Below are 13126 nucleotides of genomic sequence, written 5' to 3'. Positions count from 1 at the left end.
TCTTTTGACTCACATAATAAAGTAATCACAATTAAAAACATATTTCATAAGTGTGCTAATCTGAAGCCGTCATCATCACAAAACAAGCCTCCCAAGATCCCACGCGCTCGGCGCTTGATCATTAAGATTTTGTGCTGATCATCCGATTGTATTCATACTTAACTAAAAAGTTCTGTTAAATGATGCGCCTCATAAATGTTACATCAATGTTTAATAAGTGTTGATTACGTGATCGTGTCGGACCCCACGCGGAGCACAGAGAGTATAGAGAGTATAGGCTGGTCGTAAGGAAATCCTCAGGGGCCGAGGCAGAAGAAGCAGTTCTTTGATGAAAGCCTATAGACAGATGAGCAAGACCAGCTGTCCGGAGCTGCCCCGGCATCAGTTTACAGCAACCTAAGTGCCTCCCCAAGAGATCCCGGAGCAAATGGACCCACCGCCTTACCCTTTACCATACGATATGGCACGTAGCGTCCTCAACGCTTTCATGCAGCTGGGCGTACATGCACACACAAATCTTAGAACAAAGTGTTCCTTCTCCATGCAGCATCGCTTTGTTTTATTGCTTTTCTGTCAGAATGGCAGGGCAGTAAAAGCACGCAGACACTCAAACGAAGGCCTGCGTGCTGAAACAGCTGATTCTCTCTCCTCCTCGGGGGGCCTCCGCCTGGTGCCAGACCCGACGGCTGAATGTCGTAATACTGTTATTCTGTAGCGCTTAAATGCCTCAGCTGTCGAAAAAAATTCGAGTCGCCTGCCAAACATCCTGGGACTAGTACGAACTTCAGGGATGTTTTGGTAGTGTTTCTCCTGACCTCTACTGTCTGAACTCAACTTTCTCTTCACAGAAAGGTCTACTGATTCCTTGTTGCGAGTGAGATCTCATTAGTTCCTCAAAACGGGCTCAGATTTCGGAAGATACTCAAGTCTGCAATTAGAAGACAGGCTTAAAAACATTTCTTCTTAAAATCTTCAGGGATGACATTCTCTGAGCGTTTCATTTTCAGACTTTTTTACGCCACCGAAGTATTCTTTTAGCCTAAGTGTAAATGTAACGAGCAGAGGATCTGTCCTTCTGCCGTTACAGCTGTGGGAGGTCTGCTTGTGTAGTTGTAGTGGACAGAAGGTCTTCTTCTCCACCTCACCCCGGCTCTCTTCCTGTGATGAATAATGCTTTGATCAGCTCGAGAGGTGTGACTGATAGAGGCAGAAGGAGAGCAGAGAAAGGAGCAGTTTTTTGTGAACTGTCCTGATGTGTGTGTGAGGATCAATCACATTCATTGACAGTTCTTGTGGAGGACGAGGGGATCACCAGGGGATTCCCAAGGGACTCATACAGTGGTCCATCATGCTGCTGGCAGAAGGGGCTGATGGGATGCAGTGACCGCCCCATCTGTCGGACATGGATATCACACGTCTATCTGCACTTCTGTCTCTCTCTCTGTCTCTCTGTCTGTCTGTCTATCTATCTGTCTATCGATCTACCTGTCTATCATCTATCTATCTATCTATCTATCTATCTATCTATCTATCTATCTATCTATCTATCTATCTATCTATCTATCTATCTATCTATCTATCTGTCTGTCTGTGTTTCTGTCTATTCTTATTTATAATTTTTTTTTTGTATTTCATTAGAAAAGATTACTAAACTAAACTTTTTTATTTCATTAGCAAGATTACTAAACTAAACTTTTTGCTTTAACACTCAAAGCAAGTTGCGGTTAGTTTGAATTCATATCATCTCATGCATATATTTTTGTATGATGGGTTTAAGAGTGAACCATCAGGGTCTATTTTTTCTGATAGAAAGTACACTTTCATACGAATTAAATCATATATTTATACAAAATCATAACGTTTTTTAAATGTTTGTGCATCACTGCATTTTGGTGAGTCCTTCCACCCCAAAACAAAGCATTGACTTTGACATTGACAGTATAACTGAGAACATCGAACAATGATGTCACTTCCTCAAATAGGACATCAGGAAGTTATTATTATTAGAAAGATCATTATTTTAAACATTCTTTGCAAATATGCTAAAAATACACTGAGAACAGATTTTTTTCCATTACACAATTACTGTAAGTTACAGATAAATCTATCTATCAGATACAACAAAAATATGGCTAAGCTCTTTATCTCTGTACAGTATGTTTTATAGCATAATTGTGGGCTTCACTTTTATTACACAAGACAGTGGGAGGAGAGACAGGAAAACCTCCACACACACACACACAGTAGTATGAACATCAGCACATTGATTCCTGTGTGTGTGTGTGTGTGCACCCTTGCAGACAAAAGACGACATTCTTCATGTCTCATCTTTTTAATACATCTAAAAGCATGCAATAACAACTCATCTGAAGTACTTTATGTACAACCAGTCCACTGGGTTAATTGGTTTGTGCGCTTATCTTAGCTTTATGGCATGCGTTCTACATGGATTGAACAAAGAAAGATTTACTGTCTTTGTGAGGACTGTTTCTGTTAAGTGCTTACTCAGCATCTGCTCATTGTTTCTTCATTTAACACTCTGCTGCTGTGTATGGATATTCATTAGAGTCAATTGAATGGTATTGATACTGGATTCAGCCAGTAACCTTCATGTCTGTGATTTATTGGTGCTTATTAGAGAGCATTGATCAGTATTGAGCCGAGAGCTGGTGGGGCCGCATGTAGCTGATTGATCATGCTAGCTGCTTTCTGCAGCGGCCTGGGAGTCATTAGCAGCGCAATAATAATTTGCTTTCAATGAGTGTCTGTCTGAATCAAGACTTTTTCGTCAGCCAATAAAGAACTCATAGAGCGAGCGCTGCTTTTTTGCACAGTGATTGATAATCACACAAGTACACAACTGTTTACTGAATGTTAAAGTAATTAAGCAGTGAGCCATGTTGCTGAAGCGTGCATTTCCTCATTGATGAGTGGGTATTTTAGTTTTTATTTTAATATTGTCTCATGCTCAGCAAGGCTACAATTATTCGATTAAAATATTTTTACCGTTTTTACCCATATTTTTTACCATTTAGAAAAAATTTGTTAAATTTCTTTTGAAAATTTATTTATTTCAATGATGAATTTTCAGCATTATTACTTCGTTATTCAGTGTCACATGATCCTACAGAAATCATAATAATATGCTGATAAGCTGCTAAAGGAACATTTCTTGTTGCTATCAAAGTTGAAAGTGGTTTTGCTGTGGAATCGGTTTTCAGGATTCTTTGATGAGAAATCAAAAGAACAGCATTTTGTAACACTATAAATCTCTTTACTGTCACTTTTTGCATTAAATGAATGCATCCATCTATCGGTCTGTCTTTCTATATGTCTGTCCATCTGTCTGTTAGTTATAGTTATGAGATTAATTTGTTTAGTTATGTATCACTTGAATTTTCTGCAAGTTTTTCTACCCCATAATAAAGTACAGACTTTGACATTAACAACATAAGTGAGAATAATGAAACACTGGTCTTTGGTCAAAATGTACATAATGATGTCACTTCCTCAATTATTATGTCAGAAAGACCAAGCCATTATTTTTACTTGGTATTTGGGATTACATGTATTTCATAGAATAGTGATAATAGCACGTAAAATGCCATAAATATAAAAAAATATGTTTAAAAGCAGAAAACACACACACTTCACTGTCACAGAAAAATGGTCCACTACCATTTACAAGACCTTTTCACCCAAGCTTAGGTTCATCAGTACATTAATTGCGTCCCACTGGAGTAACCGAGGTTAAGGACCTCACTTAGACACACTGGTGAGCAACAGTGGAAATCAACTGAAAGTTTCTTTTAGGTCCCACTTTATATTAGGTGGCCTTAACTGCTACTTAAGTATTTTACATAATACTCTTTAAGAATATATCTAGTTACATCTGTAGTTAATTTCTGTACTTACATTCATGATTACACTGTTTACCCGTCCCTTACACCTTAACCCACCCTTAAACCTAGCCATCCCACCAAACCTGGCCCTAACCTTACCGCATCCCACCTCAATAGCAGCAAAAGTGTTTTACAATACAATATGAACACCGCACGTGCATTGTACCTATTTTTTAATACATTGCAGTGCATAGTGTTAAGGCCACCTCACATAAAGTGTGATCTTTGTATAAAAGCCCTGATCTTCTCAAGTACCATAAGAAGGTTCCCTCCATCCCCCTTTCTACAACACCGTGTGCATTTATTGGGCTATTACCGAGTGATTGATTGGTGTCCCACAAGACCATGACATCAGTCCTCCTGCATCATTGATGTACAGGGCCTCCCTATATGGTCTGTAACGACGTTCCTGGAAAAGACTGGTCAGTTTTTGGAGGAGCTGTAGGCTTGAGTGCTTCGCTATGGGTCAAGAGGCTATTGGCTATTGGAGGGCTTTGAATGGAGAGAGCATTCTGGGACGGGGATCGATAGATCAATGCAGAGGATTGTATGGATGTCTTGAATTCCTGTAGAGTGGTCTGCCCCATGGCCCCACTCTCTCCTGCCGAGGTGGCCCATCTCTCTGGGGTGACTGGCTGCTAATGTGCTAATGTGCCCTGCTTGACTTCTCTCTAAAGCCAACAATGCCCTCTGCTCCTCGCTGTTTCACAGACATATGCTGCAGAGACAATGGAGAGGGTTTGTGTGGGAGGGTGGGACGTGGATGAGTCGAGGTATCTTCAGCTTGAGTTAACCTGGAGGGCTCTTGGGTGGGAAAGACGGAGTTGTAAGTGTTAACCATTGTTGGGACCCAGAAGTGAATGTTGGGACTCTGAAGCGGAGGCAGGCCATGGGAGGAGTAGGAGAAGCTCCCCTGGTTGTCTGAAAGGCCAAAGGGCCCGTCATTCTTTCAGGCCATAATGAATATCACATAAGTGCAACAGATTGTGGGGTGTCTCCAAAACACTGAGATTGTCACAGAAGAGCACAAAACACAGTATAGAAAGCTTCACTGACTCCACTATTCATGAGTTTTATTCATCCTCTAGAGACTTGCATCACTCATGAATGTTAAAATGATGTTAATCGGACAATGATGTGTTAAGGAATGATCTCTATCTGTCTATCTATCTATCTATCTATCTATCTATCTATCTATCTATCTATCTATCTATCTATCTATCTATCTATCTATCTATTGCTCTCTCTCTCTCTCTCTATGTATAGATACTCTTAAAAATAAAGGTTCTTTACATTGCCGTAGAAGAACCTATTTGTCTAATGGTTCCACTTCCGAAGAACCTTTCTGTTCCACAAAGAAGGTTCTTCAGGTTTTAAAAAGGTAAGAAAGAGATGGTTCTTTAAAGAACCTTTGACTAAATGGTTCTTTGCGGAATCAAAAATAGTTCTCTTATGGCATTGCAATTAATAACCCTTTGAAGTGTATCTATGTTTTTTGTTTCATAAGTTCTGATACAGGTTATTTGTCCACACTACATATAGTAGAGCTATTCTTAGCTATTTATAAGATAAGGCACTTCCAGTCAAGACCCCCCCCCATTGCTAAATGTTTTTAGCACAGCAATTTGGAACTATTTTTAGTGTGATGTAGATTATTGTCATGACTTTGATCCTCCTTGTTTAAACGCAAACACGAGTGCACACACACACACATACACACACACACACACACACACACACATTTCTCCTATGTAGGGATTGAGTCTCTGGCAACCAAACAGTTGTTTTATCCCACTGTGAGTACAGACAGAGGAAGCAATAGTCTTCTGGCAAGGCAACAGCTGTTTTCTTTGGCCTAGCTGCTTGAACCGTATTACAATGAAGGAAACCCTCTAACTTAAGCTAATGGAGGGATCAGGTGGAAAGTATTCTTATTCTAATTTGAAGGGGAAAAAATCAATTCGTGAAACACTGAGAGGGAGATTATGTCATGATGTTTCTTTCAGCTGTAAAACTGTTTGTGCCCTTGTTGTTAAGGGCATGAACTAGTGCGAGAGGCCAAGTTTACTGTCTTTTATGACCTCCTTTTGTACGATTTTTATTTACAGTACTCGAAGATTGTGGGAAATCTTACAGAACAAAAGCATATAAGTCTCATTGAGTTTAAAGATCAGCTAAAAACATTCCCAAACTAAAAGCAGATGTTTATAGAAACTGCACTCTCTAAAAAGCTTTGTCATATAACCCAATGGAAAATTGAAAAAGAGTAGATATAGTGTTATGATCAACCTTGCAAATCAGTGAAATCAGTCAGTAATGATTCTGTATAAATCACACCTAATAAAAAATGTTCATAAATATTCACACACAGAATCCCTAAATTCACTTTTTTTTGTAAGAATCGATCTTGCTTATATAAAGTCAGTATAAAGTATCAACGTTTTTATCTGCTCTTACATTTTTCACTTACCTAATCATAGCTTGAGAAAGTGGGAAAAATATGGTTTTATTATTCTAAAGCAATAAACAGCTAGCATTAATTGTGGAAATAAACTCTTACTTAATTCCATGAAACATACTACAAAAAAAAAAAAAACAGCAGACCATTTTAATTAGAAAAAAAAATGCAGTACAGTACAATCACTAGTAAAATTAAGTAATATATTTATTTGATTTGATTTTTAAATATTTATTGCCGTCTGGATGAACACAATGTTCAAGTTATAAATATTAAATTCAGCTGTGTGAATAATACTCAATAATAAATGAATTACAATAACAGCTCAAAATCATTGATTTGTTTAATTTATGTTTAGTAATTAGTTTAGACATTTAATTTATTTGAATAAAAACCTCATCACACTTAACCAGCTAACATCGGTTTGGTGAAGTATATGTATCATTAGAACTGCTGGGACACGGGAACAAAGACGTTGGGCTTAAACTGGCTTGAAAACACTTTCTAGACGTCCTTGAGAGGTGTAAATGAACGACTGCGTGTATCCACTTCTTTATTAAATGTTACCATTTCTCTAGTGTTTTGTTACAAACAGACACAGAGCTAATGTTTGGACACCGCTGGAACTCTTTCATTCAGAGGCCGGATTCCTCTCCCTTTGTGCGCAGTGTTGATATACAAGGATCTTGCTCTTTGATGAGAGCGCCTCCGTCTACAGGACGTGTTGGCTCTTTTGGACTCAACGCCACTTTTTGTGGAGGCCTGCTGATATTGATTTGGAGCAGACTGCAGGCCGGGACGTACAGCTTCCCAGTTAGCTGTATAAAAAGATCACATATGTCCTGGGAATAAACAACCCAGTCTCAAGACCAGCTCGTACTTATTTTACGAGGTGACTGATTCCAACGAATTTGTAGGATCTCACTTGTGTGATTTTGTACGATCTGTCTAACCCCCAGTGACGGGTAGGTTTAGGGGCAGGGTTAGGTGTAAGTCATTCGTACAAAAACGTACAAGTTGGCAACTTGTAAAATACGCAAAAATCCTGTCAAGGTCGTTTGAAGGTTGTACGAATTCATACAAATTTGCCATGTCATCAATATGTACAAACTGCCATGAGATCGGAAGTCAATGGAAAATAAGACGAATACAAATATTGTGTGATGAATTTGAATATTACTTATTAAGTGCATTACTTATTAAGTGGATATTAAGTGTCTGTTTAATGAGTAAATGTAAATAATGATGACAATATTCATTTTTTGCAGGCAAAGCTCCATTACATGACCACACATCTTTTTTTCTGGGATTATGAAGCCTTTATGATTCAGTAATATGTTTGCAGGTTAAATTGCGAGGCTCTGGCCACCAGTTTGAGTTCTTATAATCATATCCGTGACTCGTATTACCAGTTTGAGATTCCTGGATGCAGAATCAGGGTTGTTAATGAAAGTTATTCTGACCTTTGTGGGTTTTGTGGCTCTTCGCGTGTCAGTTTGATTAATTTTGTCAGGTCACATGAGGATGTCTGCAATCCATCTGTAAATGAACGGCGGTCTGTGTGATCAAACAAAGATGGCATCAAATCAATGACGCGATTATTCTTTCTGGCTGCTGCGTGGATTTCCAGGAATGCCGAAGAGGTGATCAGGAGGAGAGATTCCTATCATGTACGGATGCACCAGGGGACGGCGTTTAACCTAATCTCTGTCTCAGATTCCTTCCTGTCCTTTTTTTTGGTATTTTTAGAGCCTTGTCATATACAATCACATATATAATAATAATAATAATAAAAAAGATAAGAAAAAGGAAAATGGAAGTACATAAACAAGAAGAGAAATATAGTGTGTCAAATATATAATACAGAACGTATGTGACAAATTTAAATTATAATCAAGTTTGGGCTTGAAGGAAATCAAAATTGGACATATAAAAATTAATGATAAACTTGTAATGCATATATATTTTCAAAGAAAATGAAAGTGAGTAATTATTTATTGTTATTTTATCAGGAAATATAATCATTCTTTTTATTCATTCTTTTGTTTTGTGTTTCACATTTTGCCCGTTCGTTTCCCGCAGAGAACAAAACTGAAAGCATACAGGTCAGGAATGACACGGGGGCAAGTAAATACTGACAAAACATATATTTTTGGCTGAACTGACCCTTTCGATTCAAACAAGTGATTTCGCAGTCAAATCGCACGTTATGGCTCTAATATGCTGCGAGTATGTTCGAGTGCTTAATTTGTGCATGTAAATCCGTACGTGTAAGCAGGTGGGTGGGTAACTGTCTGGCACGCAAAGACCAAGACTGCAGAGCCAGCAGAAGATCTCAGAGATGAGTGGGTGGGGATCAGCCTGAAGACCAGCCTCCACCAGGATATGGAGGAAATGGCTTTGGAATCATGCCACACTGTATACTGTTACATAAACACACATGCACAGTCAACTACGCATAGAAATAATACTATTGCTTAAGACCGGGATACGCTGCACTAGTTTTTAAAATCTAAACAGATTTACTGATTTAGCTGCAGAGGAAAAACTTGGCGTCATGCGCTGAATGAATGAGGATCACACACTACCAGACGTCAGACAGGTGACAAATTAAAATGTTTTATACCCCCCGGCCGGATTGAATCATGAAGCTGGAGTCTGTGACCGTCGTTCACCATCGGTGAAATCCGTCAGCTCGAGTCTTACGAGGCTGGCTCAGATCTTTGCAGCTAGAATCAGTTTTCTAGACTGTAAACCAGACCAAGAATCTGAGCGAATATAAAGTGCATCCTAGGCTTTGCAGGCACGAACACGCACGACCTTAGAAAGTTGTTGTGTGAGCGAAGTCTCGCAGATGCAGCTCGGTGTTGAGGAGCAGGCTGTATTCAAATGCAGATGGTGGGTGTTGTTGACTACAGAGTCAAAACACAAAAGGGGAAAAAAAAAGTACGCCTAGAGACAAATACGAGAAAAGACTGGACAAGGAAAGGCTGCGCGTGTGTAATGGCTTTAAATTAAAAATGTATTATACAAGTACAACAAAAATGCACTAAAAGACCGACAACAAAATGTGTGTTGACAGAAGTCACTTACAATGGATGTCCGTGTGCATTCACTGAACATTTGTCTCCTGCCAACACATATTTTTTGTCTTTATAACGCTCACAACTCATTCATTCATCCATTAATTCATTTACTTTTAATGTTTTATATTTAATTTAACAGTATTTCATTTATTCACAAAATAAGCAATTCCACAAAAGCCACAAATACGTTCTCTTTTCTGTCAAGGTGCACACTTTGTGTTGACATTTTTTGGTAACGCTTTACAATAAGGTTCATTACTAAAATTAGATAACAACATTAGTTAACACAAACTAATAGTTAACGATACTTCTTCACTTATACTTCACTTATACTTCACACTTGTCATTAAAATGAGTCAACATTAATTTCTGCGTTTACTAATGCATTATTAAAATCACAGTTTGTGTTAGTTTATATTAGTTAATGCACCGTAAATAAACCTGAACTAACACGGTAAATTCCTGTACAATTTACATGGAAAAAACACAAACTGGCTTGCATTTCTTGCATTTCAAATTTTTCTTTGAAATAACTTTTTCTTCTTTTAATTTTTTTTTTTTTTTTTAATGTTTCTTAGGGTTGTATGTTACATGTAATGTCGTTAAATTAATGTTTATTGCATGCTTCAGTTTAATTGTTTAGTGTTTGTGTGAATGACCTTCTATGTTCATATTTAAAAGCTGCTTGTGATGGGCTTTGGTTCATCCCGTGACTTTCTCATCACCACTTCTTTTAGTGGTTTGCGGCGTATTTCAAAGGTACAAAACAGATTACAGTACTTTAATAGGTTGGTATATTAACATTATATCAGTTAATGCAATTACAGTATTTAATTGTAAATTAAAATTAAAACCGTGAAATCTAAAATGTTGTTATTTTTTTACACTCTGGTATCCACAATGTGCTGCAGGTTTTTACTATCCTTATGGGGACATTTCACCTGCAAGGCATATGCAAACCTGAGCCATTAACATGCACGTTAAACACAAGGTTATGCATATGTTGCTGTGTTTCCTTTTTTTTTTTTTTTTTTTTTTTTAAAGAAGAAGTGTACACTGAACATAACAGACACAACTCCTGTCTCAACCGTTTAAAAGCCATCCCATCACATTTGCAACCAGATCTAAACCCAGGCAGTTTGTCTCAGGTATCCCAGAAAATGCATGCTTGCAAAAATGCATTTGAACTAACAACAGACATCAAGCGGAAAGATGCAGTGCAGCTTTACAGCATCTGCTCATATACAAATACGCATTTCAGTGGAACAACACACAAAACTGCAATGAACGGTCAAATAGCTGCTGCTCACTTTGTTTATTTAGAAGCGTTTGCGTTTCTCTCGCTGCCAGATAGTGGTTATGAAATCTTTTCACTCTGTGGCTGTTGTTGTGAAATACAGCACCTCTCTCTCCTTCTCCGTCTATCCTCTCTCTCCAGCTCTTTTTCTGTCTCTCTCTCACCCGATTTCTGCTGCCAAGGTGCAGTTTGCAACAAGTACACGCTGTACCCAGAACTGAGCTGACAGCCGGCTTTCTCTCAGAGCTGAGTCTCAGAAGAATGCAATAAAAAACCCCACACCCTTTCCAATTAATGAGCATCTATCAATCAAAGGGGCCACGTGACCCTCCCACTCACATTCATCCCTGCTGGTCAATAGCTGCTGCTGGACAAAACCTCGGTGCGCTGCTTATATATTCATGAGAAGCATGGGATCGTTTCTGCATTTCGATCTTTGGATTTAGGGGGAAGAAATTACATATTATAATACAAAAGAACGCTTGCAGAAGGAATTGTGGTATATTTGCCATTTACATACAGATGCTACTTGGATGTTTTTTTGTACTTTTTGTCAAGTCACTAATCACTTTAAAAGAATACTTCACCCAAAAAATGAAAGTGTACTTATCCTCAGGCCATCCAAGAGGCAGATGTTTCTTAATTTTAAAAAAGATACCCTTGCTCGCCAACGCATCCTCTGCAGTGAATGGGTGCCGTCAGAATGAATTTCCAAACAACTTATCTGTGGTTTAATGATGGATTTGTTTCTTTTCACTTCACCGATGTTGCATGGATTATTATGGTGTTTTCATCAGCTGTTTGGACTCTCATTCCGACGGCACCCATTCACTGAAGAGGATCCATTGCTGAAAAACTTATGCAATGCAAAATTTCTCCAAATCTGTTAAATGAAGAAACCGAAATGATTAACCCATTTACATCTTCGGTGGCCCGAGTGCGAGTATATTTTCAACAAATGTTCTTTTTAAGGGTGAACTAGCCCTTTAATGATTTTATTCACGCAAGCACATGTCCATGAACATCTGCGCATTTGCTTTAAAGAGCTGAGAAATTCAAAAGCCTACACAATCGAACAATCTTTTCCATATGTATCTCACACATTCATCTTCATGCATCACCCTCTGAGTCAACTAGCACCTATTAAATTATAAGAGCTATTCATCACAAACGCGGGGTGGGAAAAATATAGCTTCATTTACTTAAACTTTATTATAGGCTACTTAAAATTCCAGTGGAATGCATAATGTATAAGAACTAGAACCTTTCTATTAAAACTGCTTCATTTACATATTGTAAAAATAAAGAGTGTTTAAACGTTTATCTGTTTATTACCAGAATCTGCTTTCAAGCAGAGAAGTCCGCTTGGTCTCGGCTCTCACTTGTGCTCTGACATCAATCTCACATACATTTCAAAGTGATGTCAACCCACCCACGAGCACCTCATTGGCATATGCACACAGCAGGCGATGGATGAGCTGGGACTGGCTTGTGCATCTTTTAAAATCCAACCAATGGGCAAAGACAAAGAGTCACCAGGAGATCTATTTGACCCCAAACTCTAATTCACACACTCCCCCGTGGGCCCCTCCTGGAGGAGGGATTTAGGCCTAGACCAGTGTAATGACATATTTGAATGCAATCAAGGTTCATTCAGTGATTGAAAAACAAAACAAAACCAAACTAAAGTTTTTAGTGGGAAGAGAAAGTGTAATAAAAAATAAAATGCTAATACATTTATAAAAATATATAATTTTGCAATTCCTTTTGTAAAAATAAGTAAAAAGTCAAAAACAATTAAATGTACGCTCCAAAAGCCCCTGTTTACACCTTATACAGTTTATGTATATTGAGTCTTTTGTGTGCATTTTTTTTTAAACATGTTTAAAATAAACAAGTTTTCCTTTATTTTTCATGAAAATTGTACAATATTGAATGTAATTCAAATACTGAAAATTATTTATATATATTATTTATAGAAATTGTTTAAATATTAAATGTAATTATTTATTTAATTTTAAAATGTAGAAAACTGTTTAAAGAATTATTTAAAAACTAAAATAAAAATATGAAATAACAAATTTAAGATTAAAACATTTGTATATATTGAGTCTTTTGTGTCTTTTGAAAACAATATATCATATTAAAAATTATATTACATAAAAATATTTTATAATTTATAGAAGCTTTTTAAATTATATGATTATTTTACAAAATGTATGATATTTTAAATAATCAATATTTAAAAAAACTATTTAAACTACTTTAAAATAATGCTAGAATTATATTTTTTGTAAGGAAAACAATTGATAATATTTTGAAATTTATACAAATTATATTATGTAAACTTAAAATTTATGCTGAAATATTTATCAACAAAAGT

Source organism: Puntigrus tetrazona, chromosome 19 (assembly GCF_018831695.1).
Source record: "Puntigrus tetrazona isolate hp1 chromosome 19, ASM1883169v1, whole genome shotgun sequence".
NCBI classification, from domain to species: Eukaryota; Metazoa; Chordata; class Actinopteri; order Cypriniformes; family Cyprinidae; genus Puntigrus; species Puntigrus tetrazona.
This window is presented reverse-complemented; position numbering follows the sequence as displayed.